The 7,336-nt window shown below is 41.9% G+C and overlaps 1 long non-coding RNA gene across 1 annotated transcript; it reads left to right on the top strand.

Annotated features, from left to right (window-relative positions):
- The first annotated feature begins 5,587 nt into the window (after positions 1–5,587).
- Positions 5,588–7,015, top strand: LOC135571415 (uncharacterized). The gene is made up of 2 exons (XR_010463780.1): positions 5,588–6,147; positions 6,442–7,015. It is a non-coding gene; the product is annotated as an uncharacterized LOC135571415 (long non-coding RNA).
- Positions 7,016–7,336: the final 321 nt, after the last annotated feature.

Genomic DNA, 7,336 nt, shown 5'->3' with positions numbered 1-7,336 from the left:
ACGGCCTACCCGGGCCAAACCCGGATGACGCTGGGCCAATTGTGCACTGCCCGATGGGACTCCCAATCACGGCCGGATGTGATACAGCCTGGAATCAAACTTGTGACATCTCTTGCACTGCAATGCAGTGCCTTAGACTGCTGCACCAGTCGGGAGCTAATGGCAGAGAATTAATGAGTTACTATGCTGGTATAAAGACATTACTGAGGTAATTTTATTCGCACTGCAATCTGTCCAACCTTGTTCCAAACAGTGGGTGCAGAGAGATAGAGGTGAAGCCATGGAGGAAAAGGGGTTTCTCTGCTTAGCCACTAATTAACGCATTTAAGATATTTTGTGGCCAGCAGTGAGCTCTAAATTAAATGCCTCAAAAAACCTGCTGCATTGGACGAAAAAAAAAAAGACATTGCCGCCCCACATAATTACAGGACAGTGCATATTTAGTTTCTAATGAGGTGAAAACCACCCCCTTTAAACGTAAAATTAGTCTACCAGAAACATGTGAAAGCTAGCTCTTGGGGCTTGTTGGGGCCTAAGTTTAAGGAAGCATTGAGGTAGGGGACAATAAGGGATTGTCTGGGTCCTCCTGAGTGCTTTATGTGCTGTAAACAAGTAAGTGGTGAATAGCTCCCCTTCTGAGACTCCTGGTGGTCCCATCTTCCCAGCACAACAAAACCTGGCCCTGAGATAGAGGTCCAAAGGGGTCCGGTAAGGAGTAGGAGGGTTGGTGAATGGACCCGCAGCAGCGAGCTGCTCTGAATATGCCTTATGGTTTTTAAGTGATTACACTGGGCTGTGCCTCCCCTCAAGTTATCTTTACACAGGCTTTGTCTCCTCTGATTGGACCTGATGAGAGACTAATTGGTATCTTTTTTACACAACTGCGTACTTAAGCCAATGGCAAGCTGTGGAACGTGGTACTTAAACCAATGGCAAGCTGGGGAAGACAGCATGAGCAGAGTTAATGAGAGGCTTTGCACAAATAAAGGCTTCAAAATGGGTCTGTTTTCACACAAGGGAGAAAAGGGAAAGTTGAGGATATTCTTTGTTTTCTCTCCACATATTTCATTACATTATGTGTAGGCATCTGAAAAGAAGAGGGGGGACGGAGGGACACACGGTGGTCATAGAAGTTTGAGGTACTTGTCTTCATAAAGGAATCTATTCTATATTGTTTGGGGGCCCTTGGTTTAGTGTGTCTATAAATAATGAGAGAGGACTGCTCCTCATAATGAATGTGCTTTAGTCTACACAGACAATGACAGGCAGCTCTTCACTGAGGCACACTGGACTGTGTTGAACCACTTTGTGGTAAATGTTTTAGTCCCACTGGCCTAGAGAATAATAACATAAATCATGTCGGCCTTATGGGCCCACACACTACCTGGTTAAGTGGAAGGGCATACAGTATGTTCAGGCTAACAGACCTTGTCCAACAAATGTATTACAAATGTATGAGGATAGCATGGGACAAGTGGAGCCAAAGATTGACTAATTTAAAAAGTTTCGATACATAGTCAAAATACACTATCTGTTATATACTTACTTGCTAAACATTAAGCACATAATTAAATAACCATGAGCTAAAACAAATGGTTATTCCAGATATTCCCTTTTGGGGATATGAGGCAATTTTCAGCAAAAAGAAGCCAGTTTGAGTTTATATAGCCAGTTGTTCTAACCAGTAACTTGTTCTAGCTGCTGTTTAGTTGGTAAATAATTTGGCAACCTCATTGAGCAAAGCCTTGGACTCACTAAGACGTTAAAGCCTCTCTCTCTTTTTGTCTCTCTCTATATCCCCATGTGGTTTAGGTATCTGCTCCACAACACGCCGACAAACTCGGAGACCTAAAACTCTGACTCTGCACAGACTCAATCGCCATCTAACTTATTAGTATAGATACTACTTATGCACTAGTGATCAATCTAGCTTTCTCTGATATACTGAGAATACTGATAAACTGAGAGTATACTGGTTTTTAGATCTACTTATATCCAGCAATGAGTTATGCTCAAAGTACCCTTTTCCAATTCCTGATCCCTTGGTGTAATCCTTGGTGTAATTGGCAGACCAAATATTTGTGAGGACTAATTAGTAATGGTATTCAGAGTCTAAATGATCCAATAGCTTCATACATGTCTCTATTGTTTAACATCTAAAGGAGCTATTTGCATCTCTATTGTCATGAAAATGCTGCATTTCCTCCATAGAGAGAAAAGTAACTTTCTAATGAAATGAACCCGGATAAAGGAAGGACCTCAATTACCAACTCAATTTTCACCCCCATGAGGGTCCAGCCAATGACATCGATAAACTAAGACCATCTGGTCATTCAGGAAAATATAATCATGAAGAGATACAAGAAGAGTCCTAGTTAATTACAGGTTAGGTTGAATTAGGCAGCAGTGTGTTAACGTGTTAAGGTACTCAAGCTCTGTAGATATCTTATCAAATCAAATTTTATTTGTCACATACACATGGTTAGCAGATGTTAATGCGAGTGTAGCGAAATGCTTGTGCTTCTAGTTCCGGCAATGCAGTAATAACCAACAAGTAATCTAACTAACAATTCCAAAACTACTGTCTTATACACACAAGTGTAGGGGGATAAAGAATATGTACATAAAGATATATGAATGAGTGATGGTACAGAGCGGCATAGGCAAGATGATTTTACAGTAGATGGTATTGAGTACAGTATATACATATGAGATGAGTATGTAAACAAAGTGGCATAGCTAAAGTGGCTAGTGATACATGTATTACATAAAGATGCAGTAGATGATATAGAGTACAGTATATACGTATACATATGAGATGAATAATGTAGGGTATGTAAACATTATATTAGGTAGCATTGTTTAAAGTGGCTAGTGATATATTTTACATCATTTCCCATCAATTCCCATTATTAAAGTGGCTGGAGTTGAGTCAGTGTGTTGGCAGCAGCCACTCAATGTTAGTGGTGGCTGTTTAACAGTCTGATGGCCTTGTGATAGAAGCTGTTTTTCAGTCTCTCGGTCCCAGCTTTGATGCACCTGTACTGACCTCACCTTCTGGATGATAGCGGGGTGAACAGGCAGTGGCTCGGGTGGTTGTTGTCCTTGATGATCTTTATGGCCTTCCTGTAACATCGGGTGGTGTAGGTGTCCTGGAGGGCAGGTAGTTTGCCCCCGGTGATGCGTTGTGCAGACCTCACTACCCTCTGGAGAGTCTTACGGTTGTGGGCGGAGCAGTTGCCGTACCAGGCGGTGATACAGCCCGCCAGGATGCTCTCGATTGTGCATCTGTAGAAGTTTGTGAGTGCTTTTGGTGACAAGACAAATTTCTTCAGCCTCCTGAGGTTGAAGAGGCGCTGCTGCGCCTTCTTCACGATGCTGTCTGTGTGGGTGGACCAATTCAGTTTGTCTGTGATGTGTATGCAGAGGAACTTAAAACTTACTACCCTCTCCACTACTGTTCCATCGGATAGGGGGGTGGATAAGGGGGGTGTTCCCTCTGCTGTTTCCTGAAGTCCACAATCATCTCCTTAGTTTTGTTGACGTTGAGTGTGAGGTTATTTTCCTGACACCACACTCCGAGGGCCCTCACCTCCTCCCTGTAGGCCGTCTCGTCGTTGTTGGTAATCAAGCCTACCACTGTTGTGTCGTCCGCAAACATGATGATTGAGTTGGAGGCATGCGTGGCCACGCAGTCGTGGGTGAACAGGGAGTACAGGAGAGGGCTCAGAACGCCCCCTTGTGGGGCCCCAGTGTTGAGGATCAGCGGGGTGGAGATGTTGTTGCCTACCCTCACCACCTGGGGGCGGCCCGTCAGGAAGTCCAGTACCCAGTTGCACAGGGCGGGGTCGAGACCCAGGGTCTCGAGCTTGGAGGGTACTATGGTGTTAAATACCGAGCTGTAGTCGATGAACAGCATTCTCACATAGGTATTCCTCTTGTCCAGATGGGTTAGGGCAGTGTGGTTGAGATTGCATCGTCTGTGGACCTATTTGGGCGGTAAGCAAATTGGATTGGGTCTAGGGTGTCAGGGAGGGTGGAGGTGATATGGTCCTTGACTAGTCTCTTATGTGATTATTTCAACAGTATGGTCATAATATTGTTGTATATCACAGTCTCAGAGAAAAAGAACATGGGGGGAGTTATGTCAAGAAACCCAATGATGAAGCAAATTATTGTGTGCAATAGTAGAAAAGTATCTAGAATCATTTTGAGAGAATGTGTTCATAGAAATGTACTGTTTAGCAGCAAGTCATTTGTAAAAAGAGTCAATTGTTCCCAAAGTCCTAATAGCTTATAGCTAGAACACACAGCCCACTGGGAGAATTCTCAAAATGTTGCTAATAACCTATTGCTAGAGCACACAGCATTCCCTAAAATTCCTAATTACCTATTGCTGGAATACACAGCATTCCCAAAACTGTTCTATTATCTAGCCTACAGACTTAAGAGTTAGGAACACACAGCATTCCCAGATTAATGACACATTGACCTGCTCTCGCTAGAGGGGGCTGTGCAGCAGAGCATCCCTCAATATCCAGACCTCCAAGAGCATGGAAAGTGAATGGCAGGGGGATTGTGTCACCCACTTACCTCCCTAGCCTAATTTATAGTGGGGCATATGTTTAAAATGGTGAGCGAGCGCTGCACCTTTTCAAATGGAGAATGTATGCACGCATGACAAAGTTGCTTTGGATAAAAGTATCTGCTTACTGGTATATATTATATATATACAGTATATACTTGGTGCAGCGGTGTAAGGCACTGCATCTCAGTGCAAGAGGCATCACTACAGTCCCTGGTTTGAATCCAGGCTGTATCACATCCGGCCGTGGTTGAGGGTTCTATAGGGCGGCACACAACTGGCCCAGCGTCTTCCAGGTTTGGCCATCATTATAAATAAGAATTTGTTCTTAACTGACTTGCCTAGTTAAATAAAGGATAAATAGAAAAATGTAAAAAATGTAAATACTGTTTATTGTGTCATGTAGATAATAATTATCAGATCACATGCAGCTAATCACCTGTAAATGTAGATATTAACTTTGCTACTGATATTATTATATTGAGCCTTCTGGAACTTACCTGTAACTTTTTGGATCGCTTTACAGAAGAAACAGCATCAGTAGGAGCCCGAGTATGGATCATCACTTCCATCTAGTGGATTTAATCAGAAACACTCTCCAGCCAAGACCGGGATCAAGCATGACATCTACTGGTCTTTAAACATTCTTGAAAATGCAAGTGTCTTACACCACCCTTCAAAAGACTAGAATCTTGGTAATCAAACTAAGTTTTCCAATTTAAAATAGCTATTACAGAGAACAAATCCCATGTTTTTGTTTGAGAAGAGCAATCAAGAAAATCAGAAGAGCAATCAGAAACATTTTCCGCCATGACAGTTTTTAGACATTCACATCTGATATCTTGCTCTTATTTCTCTTCCTGAGTATCCCATTGATCAAATGAAGTGCCGTTTTCTTTGATAAAATCCATTTTTATAGCCTAAATCTAAACATTTTGTAAACTATTTGTGCCGTGAATTCCTTCTCTATCAATTTTTTTACGGAGCATTCGGCGTGATTCGCCCCTGTACACAATCGTTGATATAGTCATGGTGGGTTTCAGTGCATTCCTCTGGATGTTTGCAACACAGTCAAATATCATTGTTTTTTTTGCGGGGAGAATTGACCGAAGTGAGCTGATTTGAAGACAACGATAAATGACTACCTTACGCACCAATAATTTTAGCGAAGCTTCATTGATTGACTATATTTCTGCTCAATGACCACTGATCTTCTTGAAATCTAGCTGGGTAGATAGCCAATGAGCTGAGGTAAACGCCAGTATGTAATGGTTTGGGGTTGGACCACAATTCCTTGGTTGTAATCGCACGCGCAAGGAACTCCATGTTCGCCTTGACGATCAGAGGGGTTGCTGTAAAGGCTTTTTACACGCAGCTGTATTTCGGAAAGTTGTAGTTTCAACGATTTCATTGAAGATATCCTGGCGAATACATAATGTAAAGTGAAGTCAAACTCTACAGTGAAAGTGAGACAGATTTTTTTGTTTGAGGAATCTTGGAGTGTTATGATTCAAACGAACTGAGGAGCTGTTTCTGCAAGGACAGGACGTACTTCTGGACGGGTAAGTGCTAATGCCGTTTTATGAAATATAAAAACATATATATATTATATATATTTAAAAATATATAAAACATTTTTTGCAATGAATTGTGTAGTTTGTTTTTGTGTGTGTGTGTGTGTGTTGGTTTGTTTGGGTGTGTGTGTGTATATATATATACAACAATGGCCGGAGTTGAATGGAACACCTTAGTGACTGTTCCCTCTGCTCTATACAATCAATACATATCTGTTTATTTTATGTGATGATAAAAGGCTCATACAATACAAATATTTGTTTAAATGTTTTCTTTCACAGTGATAGCGACTCCGACTGGGAGGCCCCGGTGCCAAGCTGCCCGCTCTACCTGTGCCCCCAATGGTGTTCATATGCCACAGTTCATTACTGCAGGCATGACTGTGCCTCAGGGCCAAAAGGGCACAGCATGGAGGCGTCGTTGTGTTCTGTGTCGCATGAAATGCACCACTTGTTCAGTTTGCCTCTGCTTTACATCAGAAAGAGACTGCTATGGGACAGGGCACAGGCAGCAAAATACTGTGACGAGGATTTCCAAGGGGTGTACTGATTTTTTTTTTCTATATTTATTTTCTAATATTTTTTAAAACATTTTTTGTGTGTGTGTTAGAATTGCTTTTTGATGTGTTGTATACAGTTATTTGCACTGCTGTATATAGTTATAGGTCATTTCACCAATTCGGCCACTTGGGTACATTTGGGCAACTTGTGTGGGACACAGTTATCAGTCTGAAACTTTGCACACCTACAGTTGCCCTCTTGTGCTGTCCATCAAAATCTCCAGCATCCTATCTGACTGTGTGGCTATTCTAGTACATGTGAAAGATGATACTACAATAAAAAAACAGAAAACGTATGCTCTTTCTTTCTCTTTTCTTCCACCAGATCTACTGTGTTATGTTCTCCTACATTCAATTAACATTTCCACAAACTTCAGAATGTTTCCATTCAAATGATACCAAGAATATGCATATCCTTGCCTCTGGGGCTGAGCTACAGGCAGTTAGATTATGGTATGTCTTCAGGTGGAAATTGAGAACAAAGGGATGCAGCCATAAGAGGTTATTAAGTGATACAACAGCAGAAAGATGTGGTATCTGGCTTATTCTATACATTAGTAGCATCATATGAGGAGTCTATGCTCTGCCTAGAAGTCTGTGGTCTGGTCTGTGCATAT

Source organism: Oncorhynchus nerka, linkage group LG4, assembly GCF_034236695.1.
Source record: "Oncorhynchus nerka isolate Pitt River linkage group LG4, Oner_Uvic_2.0, whole genome shotgun sequence".
Classification (NCBI taxonomy): domain Eukaryota; kingdom Metazoa; phylum Chordata; class Actinopteri; order Salmoniformes; family Salmonidae; genus Oncorhynchus; species Oncorhynchus nerka.
Note: the sequence above shows the minus strand (reverse complement) of the source record. Positions and strands in the feature narration are given on the sequence as shown.